Consider the following 17,605-nt stretch of genomic DNA (forward strand, 5'->3'; position numbering starts at 1 on the left):
GTAACAAACCTCAGCGGGACAGGTGACTGAAGCTTCTCCAAGAGCTGAAGTGAGGGTAAATGTCGGTTCCTTCGTTAGACAGATAAAAAGTGAGTGAGTGAGTTGATGCTTTACGTCACATCGGCAATATTTCAGCCATATCCAGACGAGGACAGATAATACAATATGGTAGATGATAAAAAATGTATTGCTCTGGTGCTCTGGCAAGGGTGGCATAGTCGTCAAAGGTGCAAAATTTATTGTATAGATTTGCGATCGTTAGTATTGCCAGAGACCTTTGATCGTTTACAGGTTTATAGGTTGACGTGCACAATACTGGTGCGCGTGGGTTTCACGTGAGTCGTAAACGTGAAGGGAATGCGTCACTTCGAGATTCCCTCGCCACACCAAGATGGCGCATCGTGATATAACTGAAACTCTGTGGTACAAAACCCACCCGCGAGCCGAGGCTTACATGATATTTTGAAGCAAACCAACTGCACGTGTGAACATACCGATGTGAATACTATACGTGCAAGTAAAATGCAAAACTGTCAACCTCTTCCTATGTATTTTTATTTATTTCATGTTTTCTTCAGACATACAAATGTTTTCTACACTTTGACATCACTCTCAAGCTCTATCATTACTCATGAATAACACACACGTTACATGCTCACACAACACACAGATACACACACACACACACGCACACGCACACGCTACGTCATCAAACACTTGACACATTAAATAACCAATTATTTCCGGTGTGTGTCGGATAATCAGGAAATATATGTTTTGGATACATGTCATATCCAAATAGTTCAAAGTCAGGCTTGAATAATTTTCTGATTCTCTCAAGATCATCTCGAGGAACAAGTTGATACGCTCTCTGTAAGACCTCCTGTTTCTGACTCTTCAGAAAACCATGGTCATCTGGTGAACGCCGCCCTTTTAGCATAGCTTCGATAAATTGCCGGGAGGATGTTGTCTTAAGGCTCCTTACGGTAAAGGGCATCGCGTAATCCTTGCGCACAATTCCTCTAATTTGCATTTTGTGCCAAATACGTTTAGCTGCCTCGTGAAAGGACATACATTTTTGTATTTTCTTTTTCCACCCAAATGGACTAAGCGTTGAGTCAATGACAGCGTCCTCTTCTGCTTTCAACGACCACAGCCTAAGCGAGTTTGTACTGACGTTATAACCAAGAGCGTTCAGTATAAAAGCAGTGTCGTCCTTGAATGTTTCCATCTTGCCAATGATGTTGTAGGGAATCTGACAGGGCTTGCACTGGTCATATGTGGGGGTGAAATGTGCGTCCCTGTGGGGGTCATTCCTCGCCTCTGTGTCCACCACGTATTGCACGAACTCTGGGAACGTCACGTCATGGCCACAACGGAGACTCTGGGGGCTCGGATTTTTTCTGTAATTTGATATGATGAACTTGCCGATGACAGTCCAGAAGTAGGGATTTGGGGCGAACAGCTTGTCCACGTATCCTGAGATTAACCTGGAGAATGGCTCACGAACAAACATTATATTTACAGATTCTTTCAAGTACTGCTGTGTTGATGATCTATTCAAAGGTAGCAGCTTATGCAGTGTCTCCCGTTTCGACATCAGTGCTTTGTTGATGCTGATGTCATAGGGAGTGTTTATTGTTGAGTTTTGTCTCATTGCATAGAAAACCCTTCTCCAGAAAGTCGAGCCGACCTTTAGCAGTGGACAGTACAAAGTCCCCCTGTCCGTGTCCACCTCTATCCGATCAAATGCCCACTTCTCCGAGGACAGACCAAGAAGTTCCGTCTCCCGTCCCCGACACCCGTCCTGCACTTGCTTCTCTCTTGCCATAAAGCGTCGGCCTACCGGAAACAGGTCGTAGTAAGTCAGGTTGTCGCTCTTCACTTCTTTGATCTGGAATCCTCGGTCGCTCTGCTGCAATGGATTAAACTTTACACAATACACAATGCATATATCAATTATTCAACCCTGCTACATAGCTCTAATACGAAATAGGTGACATCAAAGGGCGAACGCGCGTTCGTGTATACCGGAGACTGGGGAATTAATTGTAAGTTCGGCCATGCAGGCACAGGGCTGTGCCAGTTTTAATTGATGGTTATGTGAGGTTTCCTTCGGTTATCGATGCGATCATGACATGCTAAGTATGCTAAGTGCCGGTGGTTGAAATACAACACAGGTCATGTCATTCAAGTACTCCGGGTGGGATGTGTCGGAATGTAAAGATTATGGAAAGAGTATCCGTCCTCGCACAATTCATCACCATGTCAACTGTAGTTATCATGTCGCGACAACTGGCAAGCAATAAAGATGATTAGGTATCACAGATTGCTAAAATAATAATCTCAAGGAACAGATGTGTGGAGACAATCCGGATACGACAGCGGCACGTCGTGAAAACAACGATACAGTTATAGCGTCAAGGGGTTCTTTCAGATCACCACAAGGCAGTTTCCCCCAGTGCAGAGTTGAACGGTACACAATGAACTGATCACACACGTTTATGAATGACGTAGGCCGATTGTCAGAAGTGTCAGACGGTTGCGTAGTGTTCCTTGAAAAATAGAAGTTCCTTGTCAACCTTTTGGATGAACAAAGATGTGTTCCTGAACGAAACCATCAGTTTACTATTAAACAAAACACGACCGACAGATTATGGTTCAGTGATGGTGTGCCAGGAATACCTACAGCCATAGGACGGATATAAACAACCTCAAATAAGATATATTCATAAAGAAAGGTTTCTGTTAAACCGCGGTGTTCTCAATAAAATTTATAAGATTTTCAAAAGGCCCCATTTTGAATACGCATGTCCGCTTTGGGCGCGTATAGACCTTCATAGTGTGAGGCCCAACTCTATGAATGTCGGAGCTTGCGACGACGTTCATACAATGTTTGGCCCTCATACGTTTGAATATTTGCTACTACCACCAAGATCATACTCCAATGAACTCACACAAAGTGAATGTCAATTCTTTTCTTTTTTTTTATCACAATTTCTTACCCCAAAGGATGAAGGCCAAGATCTATGCACAATTTTATCTAGTACGCGTGACTTCATGTTTACACTGACAGCCATACAACAACCAGTTATATCACGGAATAAAATAGTTCCTCAAAAAGAGAGGTGACATGAGCTTATGGATAAACAACTTGCTCTTCAGCAACATCTTACGCAAAACATGCCAAGATCTATGCACAATTTTATCTAGTACGTGTGACTTCATGTTTACACTGACAGCCATACAACAACCAGCTATATCGCGGAATAAAATAGTTCCTCAAAAAGAGAGGTGACATGAGCGTATGGATAAACAACTTGCTCTTCAACAACATCTTACGCAAAACATGTATTCAATTGGTCGATCATTGAAAGGTGATTAAAGATGTGTCAAATAGACACTAAGGTAAACTCAAAGATTGCTGTAGACGGTCACTGCCAGGCTAGACACGGATTCCTCGTTGTATTCACTAGGATGGGTCGTAGCGAGGATATTCGTTAACGATCCTGCAGTCAACTTTTCTCAGTGTATACTAAAACGCTTAGTTCAAGATTAACGGGTCTAAATGATCAGAAAGAAAGCTGTTATATGTATTCGTGCTAGGGAACTCCTGAAAGTAGTCCATCAGTGTTTACGTCATTTCAAGAACACGGTCTCGTGAAAAATTGTGTCGTTCATACACTTGTGAACGTCATTTTTGCGGTCAAGTGACTGACCTCTCGTCCAATTGAAAAGCCGTATATCGCGTAAAGTTCAAATTGATAAAATATCACAAACACGAATCATTATGACATTCAACGCAGAGGATGACTGGCAGCAAGTATACAAAGAGGTGGCTCTGGAGATATACTGCACCAGGCATTTGGTACGTCGACTGACATCAACTTGCTTCTTCAGACACTGCGACAGGCTGGTGCTGTGAAACGCACGTAAAATATCCCCAAGTACACGCAAAAACGTTTCTACTGGGACGCGAACAAAGACGGTTGCAGGAAGGACCGTCACCGACGTTACACCCTGCCAGGATGTAAACAAAGGACGTGCTATTTGTTTGCCTTCATGGTCAGCAATAAGCCACATATGTGCGATACAGTGCGAACCGAATTTGTCATGAGTCGACAAGGGAGCTAACTCTGCTTGCACAATGAAAGCGAAAGGTGTGTCAACCACATTCGAAAATACATTTTCTTACACCAACTTGCATTTCGGGGACACGTATTATTATCGAGACATACATTATGCCTTACCGTATATTTTGTAATAATTTATATAGTATCTATATTACCTTTGCTAACATGAGCTGAGAAATAGAAAAATGAATGTAAAACATTTTGTCAATTTAGTCATCTCTGTGCTTTATGATCATTGTTTAGTGGTTTTTTTTAATTGTTTTGCCTGTATCGTCAAGTCACACACGTTCGATCGATATGTAACTTCGACCGGCCATTCTAAATGATAATTCTCGCGATATGTAACAAGAAATTACGGTACATGCAGCTTTGATCTTCTGGCAACTCCAAAACGTAAGTTATAGCTCATATTCAGCAAACGACTACTTGTTATCCCGAGATCACTTATGTAACGTTATCAGCTCAAATAAAATGTCAATTCACACGTTGTAAATCGACGGCATTCCTATCGTCTGCTTGTTTACTTTCCTGGTGTAAATGTCACGTGACCAGACACGTGATGTTCTCGTCAAAATTTAAAACAATGGAGACGGGTAAGGGTCATTTCTTATTGACAACTAAATACTTTTTGAGAACTTCTGTCTCTGCAGTTTTGATGATATTAAAAAAAGCTTTATTTTTACAAGTTTTGACCAACCAGAAGAGGCCAATGTTGGCAATATTTGTCTGCAGCCCAAGACAAGGCATATAATGCTGTTTTAGATGGAATGGCAATTAGGAAAACTGCCACTACCTGTGCTGTTCCATTTGCTACACTTCATGACAGGATTAGTGGGGAAATTTCTATTGAATACACAAACACTGGTAGAGAACCACTAATGTCCATAGAAGAAGAATAGGGACTTGTTTCACATATTGACGCCATGGCAAATTTTGGGTATGGCTATACTAGGACTGAGAGAACTACTATTGCTACAGACCTAGCAATTCATTTTGGAGAGAAGTCAAAAGAAATGCCACAAGTTCAGTTGATAAACATTCGGTTTGTGAGCTTGGCTGTAGAGCTTATAACCTGTCGCTGACACCAACAGATTTGCAATCCTCTTTTCTAAGTGATCGAACTTCCATGACACGAGGATAATTATTATCCAATATATAGTGTCATACAATGTACATATAGTACATGTCTGTAAATCAAGCTGTGATGTCACTATTCTACATTACAATTATTCAGTGTTCTTACTTTTACTTCCCATTGTTGGCACAAGTCCCATTCAGTTTCAACACAAATCATCGCAAGTGAAATAGCTGGAGTCACACTGAATGTCTTTCATCATTATACGAGCGGCAAGTGGTAAATTAGGCAGCCAAATTTATAACTGACTCATCTAATTTCTTAACCCCGAATACAAACTTTCCCCTTCAGGCCGTCCCCATCAAACCCCCGTTGTGAAAACTAGAAGAGCTCGTATATTTTTGTTATTCCAAACAGTATCTACCTTTTAAACAAATCTCAAGTTATCATATATAGGTCTATGTTTATGTTGCCCACTGCTTCTTAAACTCATTTATCTTCCTATAATTTGATATAACTCTTAATTGTTTTGTATGTTAGTGACCTTATCTTTCATCTTAGCAGTGACCATGTGTACTTTAGGCTGTATGCTATCTGTGATGTACAGAACATTCGAGGAGAGATAATACTTTAGTCGTAGTCGTCGTCGTCGTCGTCGTCTTCTACGACAACTGTTGGTAGTCAGAAATAAACATGTTGGACGGAGGCACAGCTTGACCTAGGCCAGACATGTGGACACACTCTCCCTTGTAGGCCACCTGATCTGGACTGTTTGTTGTTTGTTTGGTAATCAACACCTGGAGGTTGCGTGCCTGGTTTGCAAACAAGTCTTGTCCTTTTTTCTTTGGGACAATATTGATAATTGAACGAGCAAATGATACACACTGGGCTAAGCAAATTAAAGGTGAGTCGTGAATGATACAAAAATATTTGTATCGCACATTTCGGTTGTTGCCCAAAAGAAAGAGCTACAGGTATAGTTCAGTGTTACACCAGAAACGTTTGTCTGTTTTCATGATGTCTTGATGACATCATTCGGAAGAGCGACTTAACATCACCAAATAGGTGATGAAGTCAGGTCAGTATTATTGGTATATTTTGATTGGTCAGTCAGAGGTATCACAACAAACCCTCTCTAATTGAAACTCTATTTGACGGACTAATGTCCTTATCGTAAGTCATTCATAAGTTCCACGTGCTTCTGTCGAATGTTCTCCAACGTCTGTGTTGAACGTTTCGGTTTTAGAACTTTACCCCCTGGATACCACAGCGACATATACTAGTATGTCCCTCCTCATCAACCCTTCCTTCGAAATCGAATAAAATTCAAGATGCATCATGCATACTAATACAATACACGGTTTTGAATTATGTGGGAAATTCCCTTTTTCTGTGATATCAACTGTCATTTTAGGCAAAGCAAAACTACTGAAATTGAGCTCTGAAAATTAGGTACATCGGAAATCTCTCCATTTCGGATACATTACTAAATCATTCACGGCGTTAAGAAATCTGTTTAGAAATCTAAACATGCGATATTTACCTGAAGAATCTAATAAAAATAGCATATTAGTGATTACGGTTAGATTTCTATCTGTTTTTCAACGTCAGATAGACGTTGAAACGTCGCCGATAAGCCAAGAATCATTGAGCATGCATTGTAAAATACGCAAACACGAACGTCGAAGTGTACTTTCCGCCATATTGGATATAGTTTTTCAAAATCACATTTAACGTATGCCGGTTATGAGACGCATGACATCGCATATTTTTCAAACTCAGCAGCCATACATACATCCCTGAACTCCTCATACATTTTAGAATCAAATGATAAATGGTCTGTGTCACCAATACAAATTATCTACACGAAATCAAGCGAAATTAATTAGGTGTGGAAACGAACGCTGTGCTCGGAAAATTGTACTTGTTTGAAATGTAAACATAGCAAAATTCATATTTTACACTGTATAGCATTCTCTCCAATTTTGAGAGATCCATTGGTCTGATTGTTGCATATATTAGCTCACGTGTTTGAGAATATTCATGGGAAGAGTATCGTAGCACGAGTTATCGAATTAAAAATATTTACATTACGATGATCCGATAAATTCAACAGAAATCGTGAAAGTTTCCGTCCTGACGCCATGATTCGCAAAATCACGCTCAACGATGACGGTAGATATCTGCATATCCCGACTAATTCTCTTGGTTTCATTGGAAAACATGACAAATGACAGTACACAGATTGTGAGAATATTACTTATACACATATATGTATATACGATCCCTGAATCAACGAATGCACCCTCGTAAAATTCCGCGTACTTTTGTTAGTTAACACTCCATTTTGTAGTGATGTCATATGGAAGTTAACATTGTTGTACATATTTGGCCATTTCAAGCTCCGACGTTCATACAGTTTGGCCCTCACTCTATGAAGGTCCATACTCCAATGAACTCACACAGAGTGAAGGTCAATTCTTAAATATATACGACTGTGAAGTCATATAGTTTGTGTCACAATGAACGATATGACGTCATAATATTGACGCGCGGCAGTGTTACATGTAGAACGAAACCTTTGCAAGGCTTGCTCTTTTTCATTTTTGGCGCCCAGCTCTTGTTGGCTTACGATGTTGCCGTGCTGCATGCTTGCAGTGCCTGGCATTAGTTCGAGTGAAGAATTGTGGTGTAAAGAAACTGCTTGTGCATTTAGAGCGAAATATTTTGTTTGGAGGCTGTTGTCGGTGATTCCGTAAATTCTGGTCGACAATTAACCCACTCAAAAGACTTCACTCAGTATATTTGCTAACACCAAAGAGTTCGCGTTTTATTTAGTCGAATGGAGATAGCCATACTGTGTTTTCAATTTAGAGCTAGGTTACCTATGGATTTAAAGCGCTAAATTCAACTTTTGAAATCTCACGCTGCGGCTTCGGTTCCAAATTCAATTTAGCGGGGTTGAATATACAGGTAATTCAGCTCTACATTGAAAACACATTTTGTTTATCTCCTAATCTTGCTGTCAGTGAACCCATGTAAATGATGACCCACGTTAATGATGACCCACTGCTTCATAACACGTGATTCATTTTCTCAAAAGGAGGAGCAGAACAATTATTTTCTTTAAAAACCTGAGGCCAACTTAACATTTTCCACTATCACCTGAATAAAGTTTCAAAATATTCCAAGACCAGTCCACATCCACACCCATCCCATACCCAAAATACCAGACTTTCAAATGGTTCAAATGAATCTCTACTAAACCATATGTATTGTTGATTAATGAATCCAACGATGTTTCTGTATAGACAACATATATAACAACACACGTGGCCAAAGTGTAAAATGATCTTAGTGTCATGTGTGATTATCACTATCTGTAGTACAGTTGTATCATGTGGTCTTTAAGCATGGACGGTTCACGTTACACCTACGAGTAAGAGGTAATGTTTATGAAACATCTATCTTCCAGAAGCATAATTTTGCAACCTACGTTCTTGTGTAGTGTTACTTACTGGATGATGGTGTATTTCCATCTGTCGGAACATCCCCATGACGTCAGGGAATCGCCCTCTGACCCCGTGATCAGCTGATGTATCTTGTGACCCTGTAAAGAGGAACCCATTCTTGTATGGTACTATTCAAGTATTAGACACTGAAGCTCCAGGTTCATCTACACGTCATGCGGTGTATGGAGACCCCTGTACCCGGCCACACGTCCCCCAACACAAGCCATATAACGTGAAACAGCCAGAGAAATACATGTTAACTGAGTTATGGGTGTGTACTGCCTTTTCAGTCACTGGGTCATGGCGTGCAAGGTAACTCTGGTTCCACTTGCCCACTGACCACAATGAATAGGTACATGGTTTTACAAAGCTATCCGGCCAACCCTGGAGTGGATAAGGCGTTCAGAGCACGTGCAGTACTGACCGGAAGCTCCCACAGTGCATTGTGTGACGGCTGGAAGTGTCTGAGCGTCCTAGTCAGCGCTAAGACTGCATTGTGATGACAAGACTGATCACACCATAACCATTCAAGCCCTATCCCTTGGTGTTTATATATATATATATATATATATATATATATATATATATATATATATATATATATATATATATATATATATATATATATATGTGTGTGTGTGTGTGTGTGTGTATTTGGTAAAGCCGTACTCACACTATATCATAAGCACTTCTTTGACCACCTCTTTATTCAAAACAAAATGACTTATGACGCAATACGACTTCTAGTTACCGTGTAGGTTGACCGCCATGATGATGAGAGACACGGTACAGCATACACACAACATCAAGTTTATGCTGGACCTCCGCACCAGGTGGCGCCACGCCCTCGCCACACCCCGCCGGCATCTACCCAGAGGTTTCCTCATGCTGCCAGTCTCTGAAACACAGCCACCGTCAGCATATGAGTGCATCATCACAGCATCTGTCCTACATCAGACAAACATCAACACATGGAGGTCAGGAAATTATGTCATCTTCAAGTCAAATAGATACATGTGCTGTTGTGGGCTTGCAGACCTAGCTGTTAACATATTGTTTAAATATGTTTGTCGTATGAAATAGGATCACCAAGTAACTATATTGTACCAACTTCAGGTAATCAGGTCACAATAGATAGATCACATATTCACGGAGACAATCCTTGATTGTTGAGTGGCACCAGCTGTCTCTGTAAAGAACGGAACTGAAACCCTTGTTACCTGTAGGGCAACTTGTGCACACATGTTTCTACCACCACATCTTCGTGTATAAAGCATTTAAGAATTATATGTGAACAAATTATTCTGTATAAACTGCATGTTATAATGATATGTTACATATGAATGCGTTGCTATATCAAAAATAATTTCGCCAGGGTAACAATATCTATTGTTGTCTTATTGTCACCACTCGCTTCGTGTTCTTAGTAAATGTATACAAGCGAACTAACGTAAGAGATGTTTAATCTGGCATATATACCGTAAAGAAAGTGATTAATTAAACGATTCAAGTAAGCATGACTTGTGCCAATTTGACATAATGTACATTAGTGTACAACATGTTGAGCCTCTTCAAACGGATCTCCACATGCACAAGGCGGGACGGGGAAGAGGGGCCTTTGTTATTACTGCATGATGTCTGCTGACATAATTAGAACTTTTTAAAGCGACTGTTTGCCCGCTTATGATGCTGGGTGATAGACGACTTGAATACACATCAACAAATGTTATGTAATTGTATGAAGGCGATCAACGTTTTTTATCGTTTGTTTATTTTGTTCATTTGTAAAGAAGTAGATTCTTTCTTTTGTAAATACCTGAAGCGGTACATCTCCCGGGTGTGCCAACAGACAAAGGACTACTTGTAACAGGTGACTACCCCTGCTGTACATAATAAACTGAACAAATGCTTACCCTGAATATGGAAACAGTATTATCCCATTGTTGTTTATTAAGTCATGAGGACTGTTACAGGAGAAGCATTTGACAGACATTGTAATTTACTGCAAACAAAATGCGTATGAAAATGTATACTAACCACATCCATATAGTTTGTTTAATGTGTATTTGCCGCTGCGTTCACGTTAATGCAGCCATTATGTAGGACAAATACATCCATTGGAAGTGACGATTTCTGACAGATTAGAACTCCGGTTTTCTACCTACTGTTTTATCAAATATAGGACATACAAACAAATCTTGATTTTCGTCACCGAAGTCTTTCAAACGACATAAAGTGCATATTATTTTATTATGTAAGATAGATTGCCATCAACTCACCTCAGATGGCATATAGCAATTAAGACAATTACGCCAATGGCATTCTTTCAGTATTGATAAATAACACTCAAAATTACGATTTGTTATACCAATATAGGTGATGCCTTCAGAGAAGTATTTTATTAAAAAACTGTTGGTGTAAGTATCTCATGATACTTACTGATATTTTTCTCAAAATGAAAAATACAATAATGAATGAATTACAGACTTTTAAGCATTTTGGACCAGCTTTTAGATTTGACTATGTGAACTTGACTATGTGAAAGTCCAACAATGTTGTACCCCTGGGTACATGGGGTACGTGAGTGGTGGTTATATCAGTGCCTCGGAGTGAACAGTAGAACAAAAGATTCATCTGCAGGTCTTACATGACAATTAATGATAATCATAATAACACGAGACTAATGCCATTTGTAGAGCGCAGTTGTCCACACACTGACGCATGATCAATACGCTGTGGAAGAGAGAAATGACAGTTAGTTGTACGGACTATAGAGACGTTTTTTAGTTGTGACTTGAAGGTTGGCACAGAGTCCCAGAGTGTGATGTGAAGAAGTGAGGCATTCCAAAGAAGTGGTGCAGCATGGGAGAATGATCTGTTTCCACCAGGAAGACAGTTTAAACTTTGGGCCTTGCAGTGAAAGTTGATTTTGAGAACGGAGTGATCTTGCAGAGATGTATGCTGTGACGAGATCCGTGACATATCCGGGAGTTCCGTGACATATCCGGGAGATCCGTGACATATCCGGGAGTTCCGTGACATATCCGGGAGCGCGCACTTCAAGGTACTTGACGGTTATGCAGAGGAGATTGAAGTCAATTCGCTGTTTAACCTGAAGCCAGGGTAAGGATGTTAAAACAGGGGAGATATGGTCTGATTTGGTTTTAAAAGCAGTAATCCATGCGGCTGTACTCTGAACTTTTGAGAACTTGTAGAGTTGTGTTTTCTTCAGGTCAGCCATCAGCCCGTTACAACAATGTAGCTTCGATAACACTGGAACTCTGACTTGAAGATGAGCCTTTTCAGCTGGGATATATTTTCTGATGTTTCGAACGGAACGGATATGATCACAACATGTTCTGTCTACTTGGGCCTCCATGGAGAGGCCTGAGTCATTTATGTGATAGTTTCCTCCAACAAGTGGAACTTCTGTTTTGTCGTCATTCAAGTACAAGTTGTACAGTTATTCTCTGTGGATTAAGTCATTAATTAGTATAAACTCACGTGACACGATCCCTGCAATGTATTCTGTAAGACATGAAACACTAAACTGTCGTTGCAAGTCATCAGAAAACATCGATCCAAATAAACATCCCTCTGCTTAGTTTAGACCCTGTCCATCTGTGTCAGTAATAGGTACATGGTTCAGATTCACAAACCAAGGAATCAAGTCGCTGCTCATCAGAAGTCTTACCCCTACAATCACCACTATTACGCCCCCTCCAAGTCATGGCGCACCACTTGCGTAGTGAACGATTAACTCGGCACTGAGATACATTGTACAGAAACACGATCTATAATACTAAAGTATGTGTGTACAATACTCAGATGTATGGAATGTGTTGTATGGCAGACAAACATTCCCAATACAATGTCATCACGTTTGTTTGTTTGTTTGTTTGTTTGTTTGTTTGTTTGTTTAACGCCGCACTCAGCAATATCCAAGCTATATGACGGCGGTCTGTAAATAATCAAGTCTGGACCAGACAATCCAGTGACTGACGTCATGAGCATCGATCCATGCAATTGGGATACGATGACAGGAATGTATGTAAATAATATTGTCATTTGCGTCGCTTTCAAACTTAATAGAAACAGCTGGGCATGGCCTTTTATATTTCCATTAATTTCAAACCTGTATAATACCGATCACAAAAAGTAAATTCATTCCATTACGTTTTAGTACCGTTAAGAATGCATGTTTTTTTATGAGCACACGTCCCTAACACTTGGCATATAAAGACATAGTTGCACTGCCAATGCCATATCCCACACGTGAGGTCTCCTATGGGCAGAGAAGCCATCAATTCCATACCTTATTCCAAACATGAGGGCACACGTGAAATGCACTTTTTCATGCAGTGAAAGGAATACACATACGTTTGTTTATAAGGGTTCCCTTTGGAATTGAAGAAGAATAGTTTTGATTCATCTTCCTCCCCGGTGAATGTAGTTTCAGCATGAGCGATAGAGTAATAATGTGTTATCTATAGAGGTTGCCTCCTCCAGTGATAACAATCTATTCAAATTATGACTCGACAAGACAACTGTGCATACAGCGTGTTTGAATATTTAGTTTAAATGTTTGCGCTGATTATTTTGCAAAACAACAGTTATTACTGTTTTCGTAGAACATGCTGGTTGTCGGAAAGTTGGAATCTTTTCAAGACATTTCTCTTCTGGCACAAGGAACTCTACTTCCTGTACCTTTAAAATTTTAACCGTGTATTGGTGATTGACCATTATTATATATGTTTCATATTTGATCTTGTCGCATCTCAATGTATGGGATCCCATGTTCGAAGTGTCGAATACAATATTCATCTCAATGTCTTGGGCCGGCTGGTCGAGGTGTTCACTAGAAAACTAGATTTGTCTTAATTTTGCTTCTTTGTCAGTGGGCTCCGCATAAACTTACATCATTGTAAGCTTTGTTCCCGACATTGATCTGCCGCGCCGTGTTATGAGCGACATACTGCTCAACTCACTCACACTCACTGACATCGTGCTGTGTGCTGCCTCGAGATCGTGGATAACATATTTTGCTTAAAAAAACAAAATACTACCATTACTTGAGTAATGTTAAGTAATTTAACACACTTTCAGTTATAGTTCCTAAACACAACGATGACCTAAGCATGTTCATGTATTGAATCACTTGCCATTGATCAGAGTAAGTACTGTGAGTGATAATATTTATTATATATAATTGATTCACGCAATCACTGTGTACAGCGGGATCGGGTGTTAATTAGCGGGGTAGCAAATGTACAAGAGTGTGTATGGATCGGACGCTAACTATTGACTCTAATCATAATCCGTTACAATTGAGCCAGGAGACAGAATGACCACTGGTACGCCGACCCGCAACGTTTTGTCGGCAGACGGACCGACACATCGCCATCATGTATAAAACAGATATGTCAGGACGGACCGACACATCGCCATCATGTATAAAACAGATATATCAGGACGGACCGACACATCGCCATCATGTATAAAACAGATATGTCAGGACGGACCGACACATCGCCATCATGTATAAAACAGATATGTCAGGACGGACCGACACATCGCCACCATGTATAAAACAGTTATGTCAGGACGGGCCGACACATCGCCATCATGTATAAAACAGTTATGTCAGGACGGGCCGTATCTTCGCGACATGTACAGCATAATAGGGTCCCGATATATTTCTAATGGCATAGCATGTTAGTGACGTTATGAAACAGGTTTGGGCTAGATTCGAGAAGTTTTGACTAGTCATTAGATAACCAAACAGATTCAGGTTTGACAACTCTACAAACGCTGTATAGAATAATAAGCACTTTGAAAAGGTAAAACGTTCGTCATCATTAACTGTAAACTATAGAGCGGCATGTGGTGAAACAAAGTACACTTGTATTGTGTTACCTGTGTGTCCTCCAGCAATGAATCCTGACGGGTTAAACAATTTGTTACACCTTTGTAAAGATGAGCAACGTCTGCCAAGCAACAAGCGACTCCCTTCTCTAAACAAAGCAGATCCATGACAGCACAAGCGTAGCACGGTCAGTCAACTACCTGCATTAAAGAGCAATAGCTGAATCTAGCATCGTTGCTAAGCAACTGCTTCCAGTAGAAAGGACGCTAATTATTTATTTTCAGCCTGTACATAGGCTGATAGTAGTGTGCCCTACACTGTGTGGAACACTGTAACGCTTTGTTTACTTTTAAAGATGCAATATACATGTTTACACAATTGATAAATTACGTACACATTAGAACGGATAAGAGACACACCTTCATGACTGATCTGACCATCATGGCTTGTACGTGTGCACATAACTGATTTGTATACACATGAGAAACTATGTTTCTTCTTGTGACAAGCCAACAGTAAAACAATACATGACGGAACCAGCTGTATGACCTCCCCTGACAACAGTCGCCAGTACCTCCTGATACCCACATTCCGCGCCAGTACCTCCTGATACCCACATTCCGCGACAGTACCTCCTGATACCCACATTCCGCGACAGTACCTCCTGATACCCACATTCCGCGACAGTACCTCCTGATACCCACATTCCGTTACAGTACCTCCTGATACCCACATTCCGTGACAGTACCTCCTGATACCCACATTCCGTGACAGTACCTCCTGATACCCACATTCCGCGACAGTACCCCCTGATACCAACATTCTGCGACAGTACCTCCTGATACCCACATTCCACACCAGTACCTCCTGATACCCACATTCCTCGAGAGTACCTCCTGATACCCACATTCCGTGACAGTACCTCTTGATACCAACATTCCGTGACAGTACCTCCTGATACCCACATTCCGCGACAGCACCTCCTGATACCAACATTCCGTGACAGTACCCCCTGATACCAACATTCCGCGACAGTACCTCCTGATACCAACATTCCGTGACAGTACCTCCTGATACCCACATTCAGCGACAGTACCTCCTGATACCCACATTCCACCCAGTGTCTCCTGATACCAACATTCCACCCAGTGTCTCCTGATACCAACATTCCGTACAAATACCTCCTGATACCCACATTCCGCGCCAGTGCCTCCTGATACCAACATTCCGTGCCAGTACCTCCTGATACCCACATTCCGTACAAGTACCTGCTGATACCAACATTTCGCGACAGTACCTCCTGATACCAACATTCCGTGACAGTACCTCCTGATACCCACATTCCGCGACAGTACCTCCTGATACCCACATTCCACCCAGTGTCTCCTGATACCAACATTCCACCCAGTGTCTCCTGATACCCACATTCCGTACAAGTACCTCCTGATACCCACATTCCGCGCCAGTACCTCCTGATACCAACATTCCGTGCCAGTGTCTCCTGATACCCACATTCTGCGCCAATGCCTCCTGATACCCACATTCCGCGCCAGTACCTCCTGATACCCACATTCCGTGCCAGTACCTCCTAATACCCACATTCCGCGCCAATGCCTCCTGATACCCACATTCCGCGCCAGTATCTACTGATACCCACATTTCCGTGACAGTACCTCCTGATACCCACATTCCGTGCCAGTACCTCCTAATACCCACATTCCGCGCCAATGCCTCCTGATACCCACATTTCCGTGACAGTATCTACTGATACCCACATTTCACGCCAGTATCTACTGATACCAACATTCCGCGACAGTACCTCCTGATACCCACATTCCACACCAGTACCTCCTGATACCCACATTCCGTTACAGTACCTCCTGATACCCACATTCCGCGCCAGTGCCTCCTGATACCCACATTCCGTACAGTACCTCCTGATACCCACATTCCGCGCCAGTATCTCCTGATACCCACATTCCGCGCCAGTGCCTCCTGATACCCACATTCCGTACCAGTACCTCCTGATACCCACATTCCGCGCCAGTACCTCCTGATACCCACATTCCGCGCCAGTACCTCCTGATACCCACATTCCGCGCCAGTACCTCCTGATACCCACATTCCGCGCCAGTACCTCCTGATACCCACATTTCGCGCCAGTACCTCCTGATACCCACATTCCGTACAAGTACCTCCTGATACCCACATTCCGCGCCAGTACCTCCTGATACCCACATTCCGCGCCAGTACCTCCTGATACCCACATTCCGCGCCAGTACCTCCTGATACCCACATTCCGCGCCAGTACCTCCTGATACCCACATTTCGCGCCAGTACCAGTACATTTGACCTTGTAGTTGAAGTTTTGCTGAGTAGAGGTTACACAAAGGTCAGCCCTGTAATGGGCACGACAATTATGGCGTCGGCATCATTATCCAATCTGAGAAGGTCACCAGTATCACACCATGGACGACAGAGGCGTTTGCACCGAGAATCAGAAAGTAAGTGAGTGAGGAGACAGGGGAACATTGCCATCGCATAACATCCATTGTGTTACCTCTACGTCGACATGGTATCATCACCAGGATGCCTTTCTTAGACGGGGGCGGCAGGGTAGCCCAGTGGTAAAAGCGTTCGCCGAAGACTCGGGTTCTATTCAGTCCGTAATATAGACTATACTCACTCAGTCTGCTTCGACATTGTAGCATCAGCAGCAGGCCCTACGTCTCGACCTTCATTCTTACACGTTAGACTTGCTTCCTGTGTCCGGCGGCTGGCGCCGTGTACCAGACATACAAAATATGATGGAGACAATCACATGACCATGGTGACAAACAAAACAATCATCCTGATCTCAGAACACACTACTCACAGGACCTACAGCGGCTGGTATCTGCACAGATAGGCTCTAGGTAGAAATGCCACGTAGCTCCACATCCACGCGCGTATTCAGCGGTCAGCCTGTGACGGAGTCCTCATAACGTCTTCTACCGCTTGTCTTGTTGTTGAGGTTGTT

General features: G+C 42.0%; 1 pseudogene; it reads right to left on the reverse strand.

Annotated features, from left to right (window-relative positions):
• Positions 1-570: 570 nt before the first annotated feature.
• On the reverse strand, positions 571-17,289 carry LOC139460578 (uncharacterized; annotated as a pseudogene).
• Positions 17,290-17,605: the final 316 nt, after the last annotated feature.

The sequence above is a fragment of the Haliotis cracherodii genome, unplaced genomic scaffold (genome assembly GCF_022045235.1).
Source record: "Haliotis cracherodii isolate W230 unplaced genomic scaffold, xgHalCrac1.p SCAF_14, whole genome shotgun sequence".
Classification (NCBI taxonomy): Eukaryota; Metazoa; Mollusca; class Gastropoda; order Lepetellida; family Haliotidae; genus Haliotis; species Haliotis cracherodii.